General features: G+C 35.1%; 1 protein-coding gene across 3 annotated transcripts in view; it reads right to left on the bottom strand.

Moving 5' to 3' along the window:
- Positions 1 to 24659, bottom strand: part of COMMD10 (COMM domain containing 10) — a 207098-nt gene that overhangs the window by 34991 nt on the left and 147448 nt on the right. The window lies entirely within an intron of this gene.

Below are 24659 nucleotides of genomic sequence, written 5' to 3'. Positions count from 1 at the left end.
GCTATGAAGCAAACCAATAAAATATTCTAATAGTTTTTCTTTCATTAAAAACAATAAAAATTGCTAAATAAAGAAAATGTAATTAAGATTTAACATAGTTCAAAATTATAATAATGGATAGTGCACTATTCATTGCTATTTTTTATTCCTTGATTTTAGAAATCTCCAGCATGTTCAAACAAGATTTCAATAAACTAATTTTGTTTTGTTTCAAATAATGTGCATGTTTAGAAACTGCTGATTTCCCTCATCTCTGGTCTTTCATTTCTATTTTGTTAGTACATTTGAAGATCCAAGAGATAGTGATATACACGGGTTGCCTCAAATGATAAATTTTTAGTTTTCATTTTAGTGTTGTTTTTAAAGTCAGTGGAAAAGTAAAGAAAAACAAGATTATCTACACAGCCAGGCCACGGTAACTCTCAACTTTGGCTCTAACAGAACCAACAGGGACTTCTATTAAAAAATTTCTATATGGAGGTCCACTCCCAGAGATTCTGTAAGTTTTAAGCCTAGGGCAGATGTATTAACACAAAACAAAACAAAATTAGAGCAACAACAACAAAAACAACTGTGTAGGCTATTCTGATGCCTAACTAGAGTCTGGCATACCTGGCACAGATCAGCTATAAGGGCTTCACTTTCTCATGTTTTCCTTTACATTTCCCAAGTCTTTGTTTAATTCTTTCTGTCATACAGGTTATCTGCTTTACATGTATCTAACTCACATTACACCTTTTCTAATTATCCCTCACAGGCCTGCCTTGTAGTTCATCTACATTAGAAGTGAAACTATCAATGTTGCTCAAAAGCTACACTGAAGTCAATTTATGCAATCTAAAATTTTATTTAAGGGGAATTCAAGGTCACAGAAGGGTAACTGTTTAATGAATTTTCTGATGGGAGCACACACTGGTATAGAGCATAAAGAAAATGCTCAGGTTTTGAGACTTCACGCATTTAAGTAAAGCAATACATGACAAAGGCCATGAGTTTCTGGTGGAAAGCAATGCAGTTGAGTTCAATAATATATCAGTTTCTACCTGGCAGATTTCAGCACCCCAATATATACTGTTTTGGAACTTGGAAATCTGAAGGAAAAAAACTTTGATAATCTTTTGGTCAAAAGCAATTTCTTAGTGATAAGGCAGTCTTCATCAGTTATTACAGGAGCTCTATTGTAGCAGTCTATGCATGATACCATTCTTGTGGATTTAAATAAATTATGTGGCCTAGAGATGGTTACATGTATCGTGATTCAGTTTCAAATTCATGTCTCCAATCTCTTTGTCTTTTATATTTTTGAACAAGATTTTGAAATTCCTAAAACGTTTTTCTAACAGATTTTATTTTGCTTTAATATTTTCTAATTTCTATTCTGCAATTAGTAAGTTCATATATATCATAGTAACTATTGGTCTTATAACACTACCATACGTATTTATTAACCTTCAGACTATGTATACATGTTAATGAGATGTGTTATACCTCAGAAATTGCCTTGAATACAATAAATTTTAACTACATAAGATTTTTGCTTTTGTTTTTCACTCTATACCCAAACCTAAAACTTTTTACTTTGGCTCAAATGCATTAAAATTGCATTTCAGCAGAATTCAATTATTCTGATAACTATGCAGTCACTTTCAAAAACTAATGGCTACATAGTGAAGGTTATTGGGAAAACAGATGCTTAAATAATTCCAGGAAACTTATTCTCCTTGATTATTTTGGAACCTAAGTAATTAGTAAGATATTCTTTAAATTGTTTTTATTTTGGTCTTATACAGATTAAAGAAAAGGTCCATAGGATTTTATTTTTGATACAGAAAATGACTCTAACATCAAAAATAATTACTTAAGAGCCAGAAAAAACCCTAATTGTGGAGGAGTGTAGGAATGTTAAGATTGAGAAAGACCAGGGAACTTACATAGGGCAAAAACCCTTAGTGTAAGATAAGAGATTTGAGGCAGAACAGGGATTGTTCAAAGGGCAAAAGCCCTTAGCACAACAAGGATCTTCAAGGATGTTCTGCTAGATTAGATAAGGGCATTAAGGTCATTTCTTATCCAGGTTTACTCCCTTTCCTTTGTTTCTCAAGATGTTTCCAGAGAATGCCCCATAGCCAATTTCTTTTCATTCTTTTGATAAGTTGTCTTTTCTCTTGTATTTCCTTGTCTTTACAATAAAAGCTGCAGCAAATACCGACTCTGCACCATGGTTCTCCCCTCTTGAGGGAGTTTTTCTTGGTGCAGTCCCCTTGAGCTTCTCATTGCTCTTACTATTTGGGCTCTGACTAATCTTTGTGTCTCTGTTACACAGTGAGAAGTGACACCCAATTTTCTTTCTTTTCTTTTTTTTTTTGGTAAAGATCCCAAATTAAGTTGTTCAAGATATAAATACATAAGAAGGTTAAATAAACAGAAAAATCTCAGTTTGAGCTGAGAGAATATTTCTTTTAAAATATGTCAATTCCTGCAGAAAACAGATAATATAAATGGTCTAATTTGAGGACTGCTGATCTCACATCTAAGAAGCTTTCTGAGAGGGAGATAAAGAGTTGGAGAACATTTATTTGGCTTACTGACTAAAGTCACCACAAACTTATGTACTGAAAAATAGGACTATTCTTTTTTTAAAAAAGTCTCTTCTCGGCTGTTTAAAAAAAAAAAGGACAAGCAAACTGGGCAATTTTTTTTCTATAACTTCTCATGATTAGTTTAAGATTACTGACTTTCTGAATAAATTTTATAAAAATAAGAAGGTCCTTAGATGAATACATAATGTAAGGAGCTTTTGGAGAATCATTTGAGGTTTTACATTTTGGAATATTCAGGTACTTGCTGAGTGTCTGGCATATGCCTAATTAATTGGAGACTATGGTAGTTCCTAAATTACAATATGTGAAAATCTGGAGAATAACTTCTGCCTTATAGGTAGAATATTTTCTCAAATTGATATTGAAAGAAAATTTCCAAGTAAGAGCTTTCTGGCTGGACTATCAATGAGCTAAGTTTCCTATTTGACAGTTTAAATTTAATTTACTTGATAATATTATTGTATTCTAAAAAGGCTGATATAAAGTCTAATATGTACAAACCAGGAAAAGCTTAATGTAACACTGGTTGAGCATCCCTAATTCAAAAATTCAAAATCTGCGTTGTTCCAAAATTGGAAGCTTTTTGAATGATGATATGGCAGAACATGTGGAAAATTCCACACCTGACTTCATGTAAAGTGTTGTAGTCAAAACAGAGGTGCATGACACAGTTTATTAAGTGTCCTCAAGGGAAAAGATACCTTTCTAGCCACCTTCAGCTGTGATAGACTTGGGTCTAATCCCCAAGATATCCCATATTTGGAATATGTGAATATTCCAAAATCTAAAAAAAATTCTAAATCTGAAACTTTTCTGGTGCCAAGCATTTCAATAAGGAATACTAAAACTGTACAGAGGTGTAGAAAAATATTGGAACATATAAAAATGAGTATATTGTACACATATGATTCATATAAATAAATTATACATATGTAGATGGCACATATTGCAAAATTTTTATTGATAGGGTATACAATCAAGGAAGGCTAGAGTAGAACAAACTTTTCAGATAATAACACTGGAGAATTATTTCATGACCTTGGAATGAAGTCATTTTTTAAATAGTACACAGAAAGCAGAAACAATGAAGGAAAAGACTAAGAAATAAATCAGACAAATAAATGAGATCGCATTAAAATTGAGAATTTCTCTTCATCAAAAGACACCTAACACAGTTAAAAGTTAAGTCACAGAGTGAGAAAACATCATTGTAAAACATACCATCAACAAAGGGCATGTATCTAGAATTTCTACAAATCAATATGAAAAACAGACAATGTGACAGATTAAATGGACAAGAGACTTGAAAAGGCACTGTATCTAGATAGTCAATAAACACATTAAAAGATGTTCAACTCGTTAATAATCACGGAAGTACAAACTAAAAGCTCAATGTAAAATCTCTCTACAAACTCATCAGAATGGCTGAGATCAACCACAACTCTCTTACCCAGCTGGTAGGAAGCAAATTGGTACAACCACTTTGGGAAACTGTTTTATCTACTAAACTTGATCCTGGGATCTAGCAATTCACATCTAAGTATATACTTGACAGAAATGCACGCACATGGCACCAATCTAGTACCAACTCAAATTTCCATCATTAAAAAAATGGTTAAATACATTGTGGTATGGTCATATAATAGAACACTTAGAGCTAGGAACATAAAGTATTGCTATACAAAATATGGAGGAATCTCATATTGTAGTGTTGATACAATGTAGAACAAAAAAACCCAGAGACAAGAGTACATACTGACTGATTCTATTCACACAAAGTGTATAAAACAGGCAAAACTAATCTATCATCAGAACAGTTGGAAGAGTGGTTAACTTTTGAGAGCAAAACAGGTGTAGTGGTTAGGAGTAACTAAGCGGGCTTCTGGGGATGCAGGTTATGTTTTATTTCTTCAGTGGGAGGTGGTTACACAGATGTGTTCATTTTGTGATTACTCATTGAGCTCTATGTATGTTATACTTCACTAAAATATGCAAAGTATGTAACTTTAGCAGCTTTAGCCTGAAGACAAATTTATTATTTTCTTAAACAACGGGCAAAAAGTCTTCTTCTGACTTTTCAGGTTGCTACCAACTAAAGGGAAAGGTAAAACTATTTTAGTATGATAACTAACATGCTCTCAATCTTTTAAAATCACAATTAGCAAGCATATTATTTATTTTAACTTTTATATAATTCATTGGCAACTTGGAAGTCATCAAAGAAACCAATTGGGAAGTAACAGTTGAACATGAATACTGGAGTGGTCACTTCAAGACTATCCAGAAAATAACAGATAAAGAGAAAATGTGATGTTTTTAACAAAAAACAAAAGTTAATTGTATTTAAAGAACTGTTTAAAATATATATGAAAACAAGTACTTCTGAAATGAACGACACTACCTCATACTCCCTCTGTAGCAAAGAGGTCATCTAAGTGAGTTGTAGTCAGCTACGGAAAGCTGAAGAACCATTCACACTTAGCTAAATTTTATATGGGAGCTGGAGAGAGCCACAAACTTTACTACCACATTCTGAAACCCTGCTTTTGACACTAAACAACATGTCAGGATTGTATATTATATTTCAGAAGTCCTGGTTACATCTCCGTATGTATTTCTTGTTACCAGCAGCAAGTAAGCAGCTTTTTGTGACTTACCCATTGGCATACTGGGTTGAACCAAAAAAGTTCTGATTGGAAATGCTGGGTTTTGAAATGTTACAAATGAGGGCCCAGATGTGGGTATAACATTGTAGATATACAGGCTGAATATCACTGTCCTAAAGAAAGCCTTTTATATTGAAATATAAAAATCATGATAAAAAAACAAAAGATAAACAATTAAGTTAGAAAAAATACAATCCTTAGTATTGGGACCAATACTCTCCACCTCAAAAGAACTTTGGCATAAATGCTCACAAATAACAAAGCTCAATAAGCTGAAAAAAATAAAAGAAAATGTGATGATGTTGAATATTTCCTTGGATATAAAATTATAGAATATTTATGTATGCCAGACACTGTTTTAATTGCTTTACATATATTAATTCATTTAATTCTCAAGCAACCTATGAGATATAGGATAAGACAAAGAGAAGCCAAGTACTTGTGCAAGGTCACACAAATGGCATTTGAACCCAGGCAATCTGATTGTAATTCCATGCTCTTACCTGAAAGGAATGGCCAATTATAGCTAAATAGTATACCTGTATAAAATATAGAACACAGTAGCATTTATAATATTCATTCATTTAACAAATATTTATCAAATACTTAAGATGGACCAGGCACTATTCTAGGTGTTTAGAATATTACAATTAATAAAACTAAAGTCCTCTGCCCTTGAGGAGTTTGCATTCTACTAGAGGCACAAAGACAACAGACAAATAAAGTATATAGTTTTCTAATAAACTACATAGCTTGTCTGAAGTTATGGGGCATAGGGTGTGCAGGAGATGTGGCGAATTATTTCATAAGGTAGTCAGGAAAGACCTCATTGGTATAAAGATCTGAAAAAGTGAGGGGATAAACCATGAAGATATCTGGGAGTAGAACATTCCAGATGGAGGAATTAGCAGGTGCAAAGTCCCTGAGGAGAAAGTGTGCTCGGTAACTTCAAGAACAACAAGGAAACAGTATGACTGGAATGCAGTAGGCAAGAGAGAGATTAGTAGATGATGAAGTGAGAGAAGTAGTAGTGGAACAGATTGCCACTGTTAGAATTTTGGCCATCATTTTCAGATGAGAAGCCATTTGAGGGATTTGTACAGAAAATCAAAACTTCAAAGTATTTAGGGATTTTAGGGTTCTAGAGGAATCTTTGGTAACTGGAAACATGAAGTTTTGCATTAACAGAAGAGGTAAAGAGTAATAAACAAAAATAGTAGGATTGTAATCAGCGTTGCTCACATGTCTGAAGGATCAAATTCCCTATTTTCAGTGAGAAAGGAAGTGAAGAGAAGCTAAAATTGTCCTTGGCACTGTAATTGGGAAGACTGGAGTCTGAATGAAATAGGATAATATCATCTGCTACAGAAGCCAGGTGACAGTGGAGGCGGAAGTAACCAAGGAAGGGAGGAAAATTCTCAGCAGCATCAGAGTAATATATTGAGACATCTCATAGGGAAAGATAGAGAATACCACTGGACAGCTATGTCAATCAGCTAGAGCATCTAATGCCAGAACTCTGGCATTTGAAAGACCACCTGTTTGAAAAACAAAAAAGTACTGGATAGCACTGAAAGGAAAACAACTTCAATTTTGTAATAATTATTAAAATAAGGTCACACAGACAAGAAAAAATACTCATAGTTTATATAAATGCTCATGGTAGCAATAATCTAATGCATATAGCTTTAAAGATGGGTAACAGTAAAATAGGTGAATCAGGAATAATGTAGACTGCTTATGCAAATACGTTTGAAATAAAGTAAAATTCAGTGTTCAAATGGAGAAGCTACTGAAGTGTCCAGTAATGATGCATTTAAATAAAGCAATTTGGGTGGAATTGCATTCATCTGTAAATAACTTATACAAAGAACGAGTTATGAACTACCTAAAAAATAGTACGAGTTCTAAAAACATACCCTTTAGGATAGTTTCATCTCTAAGGTCAAACAGTGCCAATTTTAAAAGGGTCTCAGAGTCTCTTTTGTGAAGAGATCCTTAAAATGGTTGGCAGAGCACAGGGAACAGCTGACTTGGAGCCACAGGTGTGCTGAGGGAAAAGGGCAACAGCTCTACTAATAACCTACTTAGAGAAGAGTTGGGTCACAGCAGTCTCTGCAGGGCCTGAGACTTTCATTTTATTAAAAAACCCTCATCCACTCTACCTCCTACTAATGAACTTCTTCAAATGTAAAGGTATTTGTAAGAGAACATACAATATAATTTCAGATTTGTGCCTTTTATACATATTTTTGACATTTATTTTTTCTATTTGTGAAATGTGCCAGCACCTACTTTTTTCTTTTTTTTCTTTTTTTAACACGGAATACTAATACAATTAAGAGAGTGCGGGCTAATAATAAAAAGCTCATCAGTCAAAAACAAAGATTAGACAGAAAACAGGTTAACAATGAATTCTTTTTAATACCTTTGAGAAGTGTTTTTGGTCCTTCAGGATACAGAATTATAAAAACTGTAATTCCCTTTGGCTGCTAATTGTAGGACTCGCTTATTAGATTTTGAGTTCCAGGTGGAATCAGTTGCTTTCATGAACAGCTACAAAACTATCATTTATGCATTTAAGGCATTTAACTTTCCTATTACAATCCCGGGTTAGATTCACTGTTTCTTGGCTCTCACCTCTCCATCTATTAATTACAGTATATTCATTTATTTAATTACAGTATATCCTCAGGGCTCTTCCACAGAAAAGGAATAATGGAGATGAACTTTCAGAGTTCTTGCATGTCTAAATTATCTTTGTTTGCTTTCACATTTAAGGGATATTTTGGGTATATAGACTTCTTGTTTCAAAATCACTCTACAGAACCCTAAAGGCATTTCCTCCATTGTGTCCTAGGATTCAGAGTTGTTGATGAGAAATCATATAACAGTTTGATTCAAGTTCTTTCACTGGTAACTTTTTCTCCCCCTCTTGGAAATCTTTTAGGATTTTCTTCTTTATCTTTGGTGGACTAAAACTTCAAGAGTATAAATTTAGATATGAGTACTTAATTCATTCACTCTGTTTGATATTTGCTCAGCCTTTCCATCTGAAGATTAACAGCTTTCTTCAGGTAGTTTTTTAAAAAAAATTATTACCTCAATTTCCCCTTCAGATGCATATATATTACTTGTACCTACCCATTTTCTTTAAGCACTCTTTCATATGTTTTGTTTTCCACATACTGTTCTTAAAAAATAAGAACATTATAAAGTTTGTTAGAAAGTGACATGTGCTACTGAAAAAGAAAAAGTCCAGCAGAGGAGAAAATCTAGATGACTTTGACTATGGTGATGACTTTTTAGATACAACACCAAAGCACAATTCATGAAAGAAATAACTGATAAGCTAGACTTCATTAACATTAAAATTAAAATTATCTGTTCTGCAAAAGACAACATCAAGAGAATGAAAAGACAAGCCTCAGAAATATACTTGCTGTGGACTCACTGATAAAGAGACTGTTATTGAAAATATACAAAGAACTCTTAAAAGTCAATGATAAAAAATTTTAAAAATGGGCCAAAGATTGTAACAGACACCTCACCAGAGAAAATATATAGATGGCAAATAAACATATTTTTTAAAATGCTACACATCAAGGAAATGCAAATTAAAATAATGAGAAACCACTATACACCCATTAGAATGACCAAAATCCAGGAGAATGATAACACCAAAAGCTAGTGAGATAGGAACTCATTCACTGCTGGTGGGATGCAAAATGGCATAGCCACTTTGGGGAACACTTTGGAAAATGGTTTGGCAGTTTCTGACAAAACTAAACATACTTTTACCATATAATCCAGCAATGGTGCTCCTCGGTATTTCTCCAAAGAGAGTTGAAAACTTATGTCCACACAAAAACCTGTACACACATGTTTATAGCAGCTTTATTCATAACTGCCAAAACTTGGAAGCACCCAAAATGTCCTACAGGGGATAAGTAAACTGTGGTACATCCAGACAATGGAATATTATTCAGTGCTAAAAAGAATGATCCATCAAGCCATGAAAAGATATGAAGGACATTGAATGTATATTACCAATTGAAAGAAGCCAATCTGAAAAGACTATGTACTGTATGATTCCAACTATATGACATTCTGGAAGAGGCAAAACTATGGACACAGTAAAAAGATCTGTGATTGCCAGGGGTTGGGGGTGGGGAGATGAATAGACGGAGCACAGATGATTTTTAGGGCAGTGAAAATACTACGTATGATATTATAATAATGGACACGTCATTATATGTCTGTCCAAACCCATAGAAGGTACAACACCAAGAGTGAACTCCATTGTAAACTATGGACTTTGGGTGATTATATGTCAATGTAGGTTAATTGACTGCAACAAATGTACCACTCTGGTGGGGGATGTTGATAACAGGGTAGGCTATACGTGTGTGGAGGCAGGGACTATATAAGACATTTCCTGGAGTCCCAGAGAGAGGCCCACCCACTGACCCACCGAGTGGGTGCCCAGGTGAGCACCAGCCCCGATGCAGGCACCAGCCCAGGCCCGCCTGAGCCCTGGAGAGAGGCCCACCCACCGACTCACCAAGTGAGCACCCAGGTGAGTGCCAGTCCCAGTGTAGGTGCTGGCCCACTTCTGCCAGAGCCCCAGAGAGAGGCCAGCCCACTGACCCACCAAGCAAATGCCCAGGTGAGCACCACCCCCCACATGCCAGCCCCAACGCAGGCACTGGCCAATGCCTGCCCAAGCCCCAGAGAAAGGCCAGCCCACCAACCCACTAAATGGGCTCCCTGGTGAGCGCCAGACCCAACACAGGTGCCAGTGCAAGCCTGCCCGAGCCCTGGAGAGAGGCCCGCCTACCAACCGGCTGAGTGGGTGCCCAGGCAAGCTCCAGCCAGGATGTGGGCACCAGCCTACACCTGCCTGAGACCTGGAGAGAGGCTTGCCCACTGACCCACCAAGTGGGAACCCAGGTGAGTGCTGGCCCCAACCAGGTGCTGGCTCATGCCCACCCGAGCCCCACAGAGAGGACCACTAACTGACCCACCAAACAGGTGACCAGGTGAGCGCCAACCCTGACGCAGGCACTGGTCCATGCCCACCTGAGCCCTGGAGGTGCCTACCCACTGACCCACCATGTGGGTGCCCAGGTAAGCACAGCCACTGGCCCACACTGGAGCCCCAGAGAGGCCCACCCACCAACCGAGCAGGAGTCGAGACAGTCCACCACATACTCAACTGCACTGATACAAGAAGAGTCACCAGCAGAATCTACAAATAGAGGAGGAAGTCTTTCCCCTCATAGTCCACTCCTGAGTAATAGAAGAAACAAGTGTCCTACCAGATGATCAAATATCAACAACAACAAAAAATACCAGGACTACAAATAAACCAGAAGATGTGACTCCACTGAAGGAATATGGTAATTCTCAAGTACTAGATCCCATAGAGCAGGAAACCCTTGATATGTCTGAAAAGGAATTCTGAGCACTGATATTAAGAAATTCAAAGAAATAAGAAAAGAATCAATTAGAGAACACAATGAAACAACAACAACAAAAAAAAATCCAGGATATGAAGGAGGAAATTTACAAAGAGATTAACATCCTAAAAAGTATGTAACAGAACTCCTAGAACTGAAGGATTTACTCAATGAAATAAAAAACAGAACAGAAAGCTTGAGCAGCAAGCTAGAGCAAGCAGAAGAGAGAATTTCAGATCTCAAATATGGTCTTTTTGAAATAACCCAGGCAGACAAAGAAAAAAAAGGAAGAAAGAATTTTTAAAAATCAAGGAAATCAAAGAGAGCTAGCAGACAACTTCAAGTACATAAACATCCAAATTATGGGTATTCCAGAAGGGGAGGAGAAAGGAAAAGACATCGAAAACATATTCAAGGAAATAATAACAAAGAACTTCTAGGATATAGGGAGAGATGCAGAACTTGAGATCCAGGAAGCCCAAAGATCCCCAAACAGATTCAATCAAAAAAGATGCTCTCCAAGACATACTGTAGTCAAACTGGCAAAATTCAAAGACAAGGAATTCTAACAGCAGCAAGAGAAAAGCATCAAGTCAACTAAAAGGAAGCCCCCATCAGACTAACAGCAGACTTCTCAACTGAAATCTTACAGGTCAGAAGAAAATGGGATGATATATTCAAAATAGTAAAAGAAACAAATGGCCAGCCAAGAACTCTATGCCCAGCAAGTATATCCTTCAGAAATAAGGAAGAAATAGTGTATTTCCCAGACAAACAAAAATTATGGGAGTTCACTACCACACAACCAGCCATGCAAGAAATATTCAAAGGAGTCCTGCATCTGGAATCTGAAAAAAGATTAATAATAATAATAATAATAATAATTACCACCATGAATACACCAGGAAGAACAAATCCCACTGATAGGACACACAGGCAAATGAGAAAGAGGGAAAAAAACTATACCGTAATAACTCAAAAAACTAACAAACTATGAAGTCTGAGAACAGAAAGAAAGGAACAAAAGACACTTATACAACCATACAAAGACAATTAAGTGACAAGAATTAGACAATATCTTTCAATAGCAACACTAAATGTTAATGGATTGAAATCCCCACTCAAAAGAAAATGACTGGCTGGATGGATTAAAAAACTAGACCCAACTATATGCTGCCTATAAGAAACCCAACTCACATGTAAAGACTCTAACAGTGAAAGGATGGAAAAAGATATACCACAGTAATGAAAACCAAAAACAAGCAGGTATAGCTATTATTAGATCAAATAAAATAGACTTTAAATCAAAAACTATAAAAAGAAACAAAGAAGGCCATCATATAATGATAAAGAGATCTATCCAGCAAGAAGACATACAGTCATAAATATATATGCTCCCAAGATTGGTGCACCTAGATTTATAAAGCAAACATTACACCTAAAGAGAGAGATAGACCTCAATACTGTAATAGTTGGGGACCTGAACATCATTCTCTCAGCACTGGACAGATCATCTAGGCAACATATCAGTAAGGAAACACAGGATTTAAACTACACTCTACACCAACTGGACTTGGTGAATATATATAAAACATTTCACCCAACAACTAGAGAATATACTTTCTTCTCATCAGCACATGGAACATTCTTCAAAATAGATCATATATTAGGTCACAAATCAAGTACCAATAATTTTAAAAAACTGAAATCATTTCATGCATCTTCTCAGACCACAATGGATTAAAAGTGGAAGTCAATAACAAATGAAACTTAGGAAATCACACAAATACTTGGAAATTAAACAACATGCTCCTGAATGACATATGGGTTAAAGAAGAAAATCAAACAAGAAATCAAAAAATTTCTCAAAACTAATAATAACAACACATCACAACAACACCTATGGGATACTGCAAAAGAGGAAAGTTTATTGCAATAAATGCTTCTACCAAGAGGATAGAAAGATTTCAAATAAACCACCTAACATTACACCTCAAAGAACTCGGAAAACAAGAACAATCCAATCCCAAAGTTAGTATACGGAAAGAAATAATTAAAATCAGAGCAGAACTAAATGAAATAGAGATAAAAAATATGATACAAAGATCAATGAAACAAAAAGTTGGTTTTTTGAGAAGATAAATAAAATAGACAAACCACTAGCCAGACTAACTGAAAAAAGAAGAGAGAAGATCCAAATAACAAAATTCAGAAATGAAAAAGGGGTATCACAACTGGTACCATAGAAATACAGCGAATCATTAGAGATTACTATGAACAACTATACAGCAACAAATTTGAAAACCTGGAGGAAATGGATACATTTCTGGACACATACAAACTACTCAGACTGAACCAAGAAGATACCAGAAAACTGAACAGACCAATAACAAGCAACAAGATTGAAGCAGTAATCAGAAATCTTCCAACAAAGAAAAGCCCAGGACCAGATGGTTTTACTGCTGAATTATACCAAATCTGTAAAGAGGAATTAATACCAATCCCTTCCAAAATATTCTAAAAAATTGAAACACAGGCCATTCTCCTAAACCCATTCTATGAAGCCAGCATCACCCTGATACCAAAACCAGACAAAGATACAACAAGAAAAGAAAACTACAGACCAATATACTTGATGAACTTAGATGCTGAAATCCTCAACAAAATACTAGCAAACAGAATACAACAACACATCAAAAAGATTATACACTATGATCAAGTGGGATTCATCCCAAGAACGCAAGGATGGTTCAACATACACAAGCCAATAAATGTAATATACCACATCCACAAAGTCAAGAACAAAAACCATATGACCATCTCAATAGATGCAGAAAAAGCATTTGACAAAATTCAATAGTCCTTCATGATAAAGACTCTCAACAAATTAGATAGAGAAGGAAGGTATCTCAACATAATAAAAGCCACATATGAAAAATCCACCACCAATATCATACCGAATGGGGAAAAGCTGAAAGCTTTCCCCTTAAGATTAGGAACAAGTCAAGGATGCCTGCTCTCACCACTCCTATTTAACATAGTATTAGAAGTACTTGCTAGAGCAATTAGACAAGAGAAAGAAATAAAAGGCATCCAAACAGGAAAAGATGAAATCCAATTGTTGCTGTTCACAGATGACACGATTATCTATGTATAGAAAACCCAAATACTCTACCAGAAAACTCTTAGAGCTGATAAATGAATTCAGCAAGGTTGCAGAATACAAAATCAGTAGTGTTTTTATACTCCAACAACAAACTAGAAGGAAAAGAGATCAAGAAAGCAAGCACATTTACAATAGTCACCCAAAAAATAAAATACCTAGGAATAAATCTAACCAAGGAGGTAAAAGATGTCTACAATGAGAACTACAAACCACTTACTCAAAGAAATTAAAGAAGACACCAAAATATGGAAAGACATTCCTTGTTCATGGATTGGAAGAATTGATGTAGTGAAAATGTCCACACTACCCAAAGCCATCTACAGATTCAATGTGATTCCCATCAAAATATCAAGGACAGAATTTCACAGAAATAGAAAAAGCAATCCTAACATTAATATGGAACAACAAAAAACCCCAAATAGCCAAAGCAATCCTGAGCAAAAAAAGGTAAAGCAGGAGGCATTATGCTTCCTGACTTCAAAATATACTACAAATCTATAGTGACAAAACCACCATGGTACTGGCATAAAAACAGATATGTGGACCAATCAAAAAGAACAGAGAACCCAGAAATCAACCCACATATTTATAGCAAACTGATCTTCGACAAGGGCACCAAGAACACACACTGGGGAAAAGACTTCCTCTTCAATAAATGGTGCTGGGAAAACTGGATATCAATATATCTTGATCTGTACCCCTTACTATATGCCAAAATCAACTCAAAATGTATTAAAGACTTAAATATAAGACCTGAAACTTTAAAACCCCTAGAAGAAAACATAGGGGATACACTCTAGGATTTAGGACCAGGCAAAGACTTTATGAACAACACCCCAAAAGCACAGGCAACAAAAGAAAAAATAAATGGGATTATATCAAACTAACAAGCTTCTGCACAGCAAAGGAAACAATGAAAAGACAACCTACAGAACGCGAGAAAATATTTGCTAACTATACATCCAACAAAGGCTTAATATCCAGAATATACAAAGAGCTCAAACAACTTTATGGCAAAAAAAATAATAATTCAATTTCAAAAATGGCAAAGGAGCTGAATAGACATTTCTCAAAGGAAGACATACAGACGGCCAACAGGTATATGAAAAAATGAGCCACAGCACTAATCATCAGAGAAATGGAAATTAAAACCACTTTGAGATATCACCTTACCCCAATAAGACTGGCTATTATAAAAAAAGATAGAATAACGAAGGCTGTGGCAAGGATGTGGAGAAAGAGGAACCTTTCTACACTGTTGGTGGGACTGTAAGTTAGTATAGCCTTTATGGAGAACAGTATGGAGGTTCCTCAAGCAACTACAGACAGAATTACCATATGATCCAGCAATCCACTACTGAGGATATATCCAGAGGATTGGAAATCACCAGGACGAAGGGATACCTGCACTCCCATATTTATTGCAGCTCTATTTACAATAGCCAGGCAATAGAAATAATTTAAATGTCCATTGATGGATGACTGGATAAGGAAATTGTAGTATATATACACAATGGAATATTCAGCCGTAAAAAAGAATGAAATTCTACCATTTGCTGCAACATGGATGAGCCTGCAGAAAATTATCCTAAGTGAAACAATCCAGGTACAGAAAGAGAATACCGCATGTTCTCACTCATAACTGGGAGCTGAATCCATAAATAAACAAATAAACAATAAAGAGAGACAGAGAGAGAGAAAGAACAATCATAGTAATATGTCAAACTGTTAGGAAGAGAGAAAAGAACTGTGCTTACTAGAAGTGGAAAAGGGGAGGGGGGGTAGCTAATGAGGAACTGGTGAACAGACACAAAGAATGATTGCATACTGTAATGATGAATAAACTAACTGTCCTGATTTAACCATCACAAATTATACACAATTATTGAAAATCAATGTTGTACCCCACATGTATGCATAATAAATTATCTTAAAAAAATAAATATTAGTACATACCAGGTGCCATCCTAAAAAAAAAAGAAAAGAAATTTCTGTACCTTCCTCTCAGTTTTGCCGCAAACTTAAAACAGATCAAATACAACAGACTTTCTAAAAAATGTACAGCAGAATAAGGCAGTTAAAGTATTGGGGGTAGGGTGGGAAAGAGTATACAGGTTGTGATTTTTGAATAGAATGATCAAAGTAGGCCTCACTGAGAATCTGACATGTGAGCATTGAGAAGAGACTATGTAGCTGAATAAAGAACACTACAAGTAGACTATATAATTAGTACAAAGACCCTAAAGCAGAATGTTCCTGGCATGTTTGAGGAACAGTAAGGTTAGTGTGCCTCAAGTGAACTGAGTGAGAGAGTAATAGGAACTAAGATCAGAGAGGAGGCTTCAGGAGGCTATGTCACTTAGGACTTTGTAGTCCTAAAACTACAGGATAGTATTCAGTCTGAGTGAAATGAGAAGTCTTTACAGGGTAAAACATTATGATTAAATTTCAGCATTTTCCACTTCAATAATATTAAAACAGATATAATATTCCAGTTTTTAAAATTACATAATTTTCAATTTACTTCTATCATTAAGTTCAAAAATCTGAAAAAAATTACACCAAGTTTTTATTCTAAAATGTAGATAAATGTTAGATAAAAAATTATGTAAAATTTGTACACTGAAGTACTCTTAGAAAATATTTCAATCATGTAAGCAGATATTACTTCTAATCTGCTTTTTGTTATATTATCAAATTATAAGCAAAGCTCATAAAGTACAATAATTACATTTTGCATTTCTTGCAAGTTAACATTGTCGTTAAATCTTACATCCCCTGATTTGTACTAATACCATCAACTCCTACTGAGAAGTGTTAGAATAACAGTAGAAACTTTGGGAAAGATATTAAATGACAGCAAAGCTAAGGGGTCACAGGAATTTTCAAAGGAATTTTCTTAGTTGTAATCAGGGTAAATTTAACAAAACTAAAAACAGTCTGCTCCCAGAATGTTACAATCTCCTGTTTTGAATAAATTCAAATTATGTGGAAATCAATATGGCTCATGTTGTACAGAAATGAGGTCTGAAAATAGTAATACCCCAGAGTTCCAACAGGATGCCATACTCTTGAGCTTTTTAGAACAATATGAAAGGCTATTTCCTGGAAGAAATGATGCTTCTATGCAAGATATTTCTTAAAATACTGTTTCCAGAATTACTTGAAACCACTATAATAAAACATTATCAGAAAATCATCAGCCAGATTGTTCACAGCACTGGTGACAGAAAAACTGCTCATATTTGCTGGATCACATGACAGTTAAGAGCAGAATATTTTTATAATTAATAGGTTAAAAGGCAGGAGGAGTTTTCAATGAACCTAAATTGGGCAACTTTCAAATCTTTGATGATTCTATTATATATTGTCCTGATCACTTTTAACTGGTTTAATGTGACTTTTAAATGTTTCCCTAAATGTTGTATCTGTTAATAGTTAGAAACCAATTTAAATTCCCATTAAGTTTAACTCAACAAACATCATGCTTCTGCTCTGAGAACCTCATCAGCAAATACCCACTATGCTACAGCAGGATTAGCAGTGCATTGCAACATTAATTTTAGTTTGGTTTTGAAAATAAACAAATGTGTAGGCTCCCCCAGAGTTCATATTCAACTTAACAATATCAGTTCTACTTAAGCCATAAAAACTCTTTTCTACTAGCAACAATATGAAAAACTCAAGATCATATCCCTTATATAGCACAAACTCCCAGGGAATGAGTCCAGCAAAGCACAGAACCAGGCCAGTGAAGGAGACTGGGCTTTGACATAGTAACACTGGATAATATTTAAACTAGGAATCATTTCTGTCACTTACAAATGGGGATCTGTTTAATGTCTTCAGTTGTTTAGATTAACCATTTGAATGATCCTAAGCTGCTTTGAAGCCTTTGCATTTAGCTTTTCAAGCATTTTTTTTTTCCTTCAAGCTTAAAGTAATTCTAGCATCCTAATAGCAATATATTGTATCAACAAGCTGATTTTTTAAAAGTATATGTCTTCTACTGAAGAGATCAATGATGTTCTTAACTGTTGTCTCTTTAATTAAACAGACTAGGGAACAGCAAAACTTGCTTTTTAATGTTAGTAACAAATTTATACTCAATTTAAATCATGTCTTCTATCCAGGATTGCTATACTAAAATAACTTTTCAAACAAGAATCATAGTGGATTTTATACACTCTTGCTCACCAAAAATCCTAACAAGATTTGTTAGAGTTAATAACAAATATTTTAAAGAATAAACTTCTATTTTTCCCATCCAAACTCTGATTTCCCTTCCACAAAGCCTCTTATTATAAATTTACTTCACAAATTTGTAAGAGTCATTAGGAACATCATAATCAATGGATTTCAAAGAAAGGAAAGGAGAGTTTTTTTTTTTTAAATTTTAAGTCATATCATAATTCTGGAGCTAAAAGCAGCTCACGCATGGGTAGTAGAGCTCTTATATGAATTGTCCTTCTTTGAGCAATACATTTTAAAAGTTAGGAAGAAAACAAAAGCTGTAGCATTTGGCTTTATGTTGGAGTGGACTTTGCTGGTTCTGCCCCCTTCCAAGGCATTTAGATCTATAAATGGCTGGTCAAAATAACAGAAACAATAACAGCTGTCATTTGATCAGAATCCATTTGCAAACCAATCAGAGTCCTGTCATAACTATTTAAACACACAAGGTGATGGGTGTCTATGATGGCCTTTTATAAATTAATTAATTCTACCAGTATGAGCAGGGTGCTACATTAGGTGCTCGTGTTCTCACAGAGTTTATAGCTATACATGACATGAGGGCTGTTCCAGGTTTGCTGTGTTTAAAAGGTTCACAAGGCAGGAATTTTGTCTTTTTTCTTTAAATAACAATTTATTGGCACTATCTACTAATAACTGTTCAGCTTCTCTTTCATTCCCCCAGAAGATAAGAGAGTCCAGATGGCCAGTGTTGTTATCAGAGTAGAAGAGCTGAGGTGTCATAAGATCATGGCAGCCTTGAATTTCTTTCTACTTTACTTCATAAAAAATGAGCACCAGGAAGGACAGACAGAAAACAGATTCAAAAAAAGGAAGACAGAATGGCAAGGGAATAAGGAATATAAATATAACTAATAAAATGGTGATATTTGTAATATTTAAAACATTTTCTAGTGAAACATTTAGTGGGTCTTTATAGTGGATTGAATTATGTTCCCCCCCAACTCAATGAAGCTTGAATTATGTCTTCCAAGTTTTATGTATTAGAAACTTAGCCCCCACTGTGACTATTTTGGGAAATCCTATTATGGTAACTGAAAGGTGAAGCCTTGAAGAGGTGATTGGACTGTAGGACCATGCAGCAGTGAATGGATTAAAAATGGTGGTCATGGACGTGGTTTGGAGGGCTTTAAAAGGGGAAAGTGAAGAGTCTTACTCTCTCTGATTCCAATATCTTGCAATGTGAGACCCCTGGGCCATTGTCGCCACCACCAGAGGACTTTGGACTTCCCAGTCTCAGAAACTGTAAGCAATAAACTTTGTTTCTTTGCAAATCACTCATTTTCAAGTATTTTCTCATAAGCAACAGGAACGAACTAATATAGTCATCATGCCCCAAAACTAATTAGCTTGATGCACTGTTAGGAATTCTCCACAACTGCCCCTCAACCATGCTGCATGGAGAACTTCATACAGAACTTGAAAAGTTCCACTTTAAGAGTTTCTCCTCTTTCAGTCTTCTAGGCAAGAATGAGAAAGTATCACTGGCAAGAACTGAGGCACAAGCACCAGTAAATCTGGATATTATGTAGATCAACTTAGGCAATTCAACATAAAAGGAACAAGTTGGCTAAGATTTTAAAAGCCAACTGTTGATTTCAAACCTTTAGCTACTGTTCTAATATGATGGGTGATCACTTTCTGCATAGTGAAATCTTTATAAACTGTTTACTCATCAAAGTGTAAATAAAGAAAAAGTTTTCTACACCACCTGATTAATTATCCTTTAGATTTGTCATAAGGTAGATCCATTTTGTGTTAAGACAGACCTTTCACATTTATTTAGTCATATTCCTCATATTGAAAATGAAGAATCTGAGGGCCAATAATGTTAAATGACTTGCCCAAGGCTCCTGGGTAGAAAAGGGGTAAATGAGAGGTTCCCATTCCTAGATCACTTCAGGACTACCACCTGAGGTAAATCAGAAAGTGAAACAGAAAGTAGACAAAATCAAATAAATTAGAACATGAAGTTGAATATCATATTAAGTAAAAGGGATAGCCATTGCTTCCTCATAACAGTGAAAAATAATTTAACCAAAGGTAGATTTTTTTCAAAAAATACATGGTTTCTACCATTAAAAATAAAACTGAAGATGTGGGAATAGGTTAGAGTCTGAAGTAAAATCAAAACAGCTTATTTCACTCATTAAAGGAACTCATACTTTTCACTGTTGCCTTTGGCTATCTCATAGGCATTGACATTTGTATTTAGCAAATATTTTTAACTGATCCTGTAATTTAATAATTGGTCTTTTTTGTAAATATTAGCATCCACTGTGTACGACTTCCTTACTTCTTTGCATTCCTTACCTTTTTACTCATCAACATCAAGGCAGCATTATCTGTATAAGTCAAGTGATGGTCCAACTTTTAACTGATGAATTACTGTTCACAGCTGAACAACGGTGAAAAAGATTGCTATAATTTGATGTGTATTTTTGTTTAATGAAATTTTGGTTAAAAAAAATTCACAATGTTATTTGAATGATTTCTTGTAAATGCCGTGAATCTACTATTTATTGTTTTGTATCTGTATATTAAAATAAATTAGCCAAATAAAATAAAATAAAATAAAGAACTCACTAAAAGTAAATGGCAAACTGCAAATTCTTACACATCTATAATTTTGTAAGCCACCATAAATTTTGCATACACTGTAACAAAGTAAACTTCAGTTGTTACCGACACAACCTTTACTAAACTGTGCCACAGACCATACGTAAGAACACTTTCATTTAGGGAAGAAATCAAATACGAGCTGTATAGTTCCTCTTAACACAGTAAAACTCTGTTTCTCTTCACACCCTGCTTTAATTTAGTTAGTCTGTCCCTAGCAAGCCGTGGTAAATTTAATCTCCCAGAGCATTCCTCAAATCATGTGAAAAGATACAGGAAAAAACACAGACCAATGTCACCTGGAGTTATCTCACCGTGAGTTACCACCTGAGGTAATCCTAACAGGAGATGTACACTCTTTGCCTATGAATATGAGAACAGCTATGAAGGTGAATGCATAAAGTTGCTACAGGTTTCACTAAGAGACTCAATGGCTCTGAAGATTCTGACCATGTCTAATAACAGACAATAATTAACAGTGCAGATGGCTCAGGGAAAAAAGTCATTTAAAAGTTTTGTTAAGGTATATAAATGCATATCTGTTGCCTATCAGTATAATCAATGGATATGGTAGACAAATAGCCCTGGTCTGTCAGGTTCTAGTTCTGGCTCTGCCATTAACTAGCCTGTGTGGTTTTGGGAATTTAAATGACTTCAACAAATATGAAGTTCTATGTTCCAGACACTGTGCAAGTCATTTTAACAGTTATCTTAGGAAATTCTCTCAGCAAGCCTAAGGGTCTGACACTTTTATTATCATTATCTTATAGGTAAGGAAACTGGGGCTTAGAGTGAGTTCTTTTCCCAAGGTCAAATAGCTAGTGGCCTGATTCCAAAGGCTGTATTCTTTTGAACAATAGCCACTTTCTGGAACTGTATACCTAACAGGTACTTTTGGGCCAGTGGGACTGGAAGAATATGGAAAGAGGTGTATTGGGTTCCAGACTTCCTACCTCTACTTTAACCAGAGAAGTTGCCTGCTAGTTGTTTTATATATTGAGCTTTGGGGTGAGATTTTGCTGGAGAGAGGATTCTGTGGCATAAAATACCAGACACCACAATATTATGCTTCACTAGAATATAGAAGTAAAAACGATGTTAAGGGAATATAACAGTAAATAATTCTCATTGGAAAAAACTCAAAAAAGAAGTGCATTTGATGTGGATCTTGACAAGCAGATAAAATCCTAACTTAGTTGGAAGAATGCATCTGGGAACACATTAATGAAGGTGCTTGAATTTTCAAAGACTAATTAAAATGTTTGTTTTTAAAATGTTTCCTTTAATACTCCCATTTTTGTTTATTAAATAATGCCCTGGACAGGAATTAAAAGCACAGCCGGAAGCGATAGTGATATCCAAGAAGTACTACTAATGGGGGGGGGGGGGGGGGTCAGCTTGTCATATTTTAAAATTATAATACTGACTACACTATGAATATAGAAAAGCATAATTGTAACCACTATATTCTGCAGCATGTAACATCCCACATGTTATTTCAGTTCTTTTTAAGACTGCCAGACTACAGTTAGAAGAAAGCTAAGATCAGATTGACTTTATTTGCATTAGAACCATGTGTTCAGGGAAAGCCTAGTGTATTAGTCAGGGTTCTTCAGAGAGACAGAATCAATAGGATATATTATAATTAAATGAGAGGGATTTATTAGGGGAATTAGCTCATGTGACTATGAAGAAAAGTCCCACAATAGGCCATCTATAAACTGGATGCCAGCAGCGTGGCTCAGTCCAAGTCCAAAGGCCTCAAAACCAGAGAAGCTAATGGTGTCCTTGGTGTGAGTAAGCCCTGGAACCCAAAAGCTGAAGAGTCTTGAGCTCTGATGTCCACAGACAGGAGAGAAGAGCATATCCCAGCTCCAGGAGATCGAGAGAGAGCTTCACCTCTTTCCTCTGTCTTTTGTTCTCTCTGGACCCCCAGCAGATTGCATGGTTCCCATCCAGGCCACTCAGATTCTCCTACTAATCTCTTCTGGACACACCTAAAAAGATAGCTTTACCAGGTTTCTCAGCATTTCTTCATCTAACCAAGTTGACACCTAGAATTAACCTTCACACCTAGTTAATAAAAACTTCAAATTTCACACTTTTAAACTGAATTGTAGAATGTCTTATATGTTACTGCAAGAAATATCACCTATAGAAGTGAAAACTTATATATCTTGAGTTCTGAAATAATGACTTTGAAGAAAATAGTTGAAAATAACAAAACATAAGAATTTCTATTTGTCAGACAAATATCCTGGTTCTCCAAATATCCTGGTGTTTAAACAATTAAGCAATAAAATATAGCTTGGCCAAAAATAAGCTAGCTGACACTAAAAAGCTATATTATCAAAAACTGCAACATCAAAAATTCCAGGTGAGTAATAAGTAAATTTATTAATAGGGAATCCCTCGATTAATGATTCTATTTCAAGTCAAAAACATTTAGCCAAAGTGACAGTACTAATACCTATCACTAACAGGATGGAGAATCAGTATGATCTTATTTTAGAATGTCTGAGAGGTTCTAAGAGCTGGCAAAAATATCTTAAGAGTATGAAGTGATAGGGAGTAAACTGCATTTATTCTGAGTCTGAACTACTCTAAGCCAGACTCAGAAACAACCTTAAAAAAGAGGAGCCAGAAACTAAATACTGTTCCCTCCTCCCCAATTAAAAATGCAATTATAAAACTGTACCTGAAATCATTAACAGTGGAAAGCTGAGAGGAAGGCAATGTCAATCAACATTTGAAAAACTGTTTCTACTGACAATATACACATCCACTCATAACTACATATCATATCTATATTTGGACTGATTCAACTTTAAGAACTACTGATGGCACAGGGAATTTTCATATTGATTTTCTTCCAGAAAATTATACGATACAGGTGGGGACTAATAAAAGAGGGTGCTTCTTTCTTTCATTTTTCTTTACTTTTTATTTTTTTTTAACAACTTGTCCATACCACTGGGCCTTAAAAATTCATTCCCACTGGACACAACTACAGGGTGTACCCCATGTTTATTGTGAGACCTAAATGTAGTAGCAAATTTTCACCAGCATTACTATGTGTAACATATATTCATATGTTTCATTCACTCAATAATTATTTGTTTAAAATCTATGATTTACCAAGAACTATGTGAGGTTCTGGTGATAGGGCAAAGAAGCCAGTCTGTGAATCAGACACATGAATTTATTAAAATAAATAAAAATACAATGGTATACTGTCATGAGATGTACAAGAGGTATGGAGGTACAATGGAGAAATACCTAAACAGGGGCAAAGAATAGGAGAAAGATTCCCAGCTAAAGCTGAATCTTACAAGTAAAGTATCTTAAGAATCTACTAGACCATTACCACTTAACAAGTAATGGAGACAAAAATAACAAAAAAACAGAATGTAATGAGGCTATTTTTGCCACATGGCCTCCTTACACAAAGCTAAGGAGATTGCTGTGCACTTTGAGGCCTACTTTTTAATGAACATAATTCAGAATAACTGAACACTGGAAAAATAAACTGTACTTAGAAAACATAGAAAACTTAACTGAAAGAGAGTGAATGAACCTTTATAATATTCAAGACAAAGAAAGAACAGTGAATAAAACCCAATAAAGTTCATACTCAATGGACTTAACAATTAAAAGTGAGTAAATTACTCTTGAATTTATTTAGTGTCTCACGTATGTGCTGATTATATATCTAACTGGTGTTCAGGTTGAGCTAAAGAATATTTTTAACACCTTTTAAATTACTGCTTTGTTTTTTCATTATAAAAAACCAGAGATCTCAATTAATCCAGGTTATATTACTTTATATTGCCACAAAATTTGACAACATACAGATATGTTTTTTCACTTGCTAGACAAATAAAATTCTGTT

Source organism: Cynocephalus volans, chromosome 2, assembly GCF_027409185.1.
Source record: "Cynocephalus volans isolate mCynVol1 chromosome 2, mCynVol1.pri, whole genome shotgun sequence".
NCBI lineage: Eukaryota > Metazoa > Chordata > Mammalia > Dermoptera > Cynocephalidae > Cynocephalus > Cynocephalus volans.
Note: the sequence above shows the minus strand (reverse complement) of the source record. Positions and strands in the feature narration are given on the sequence as shown.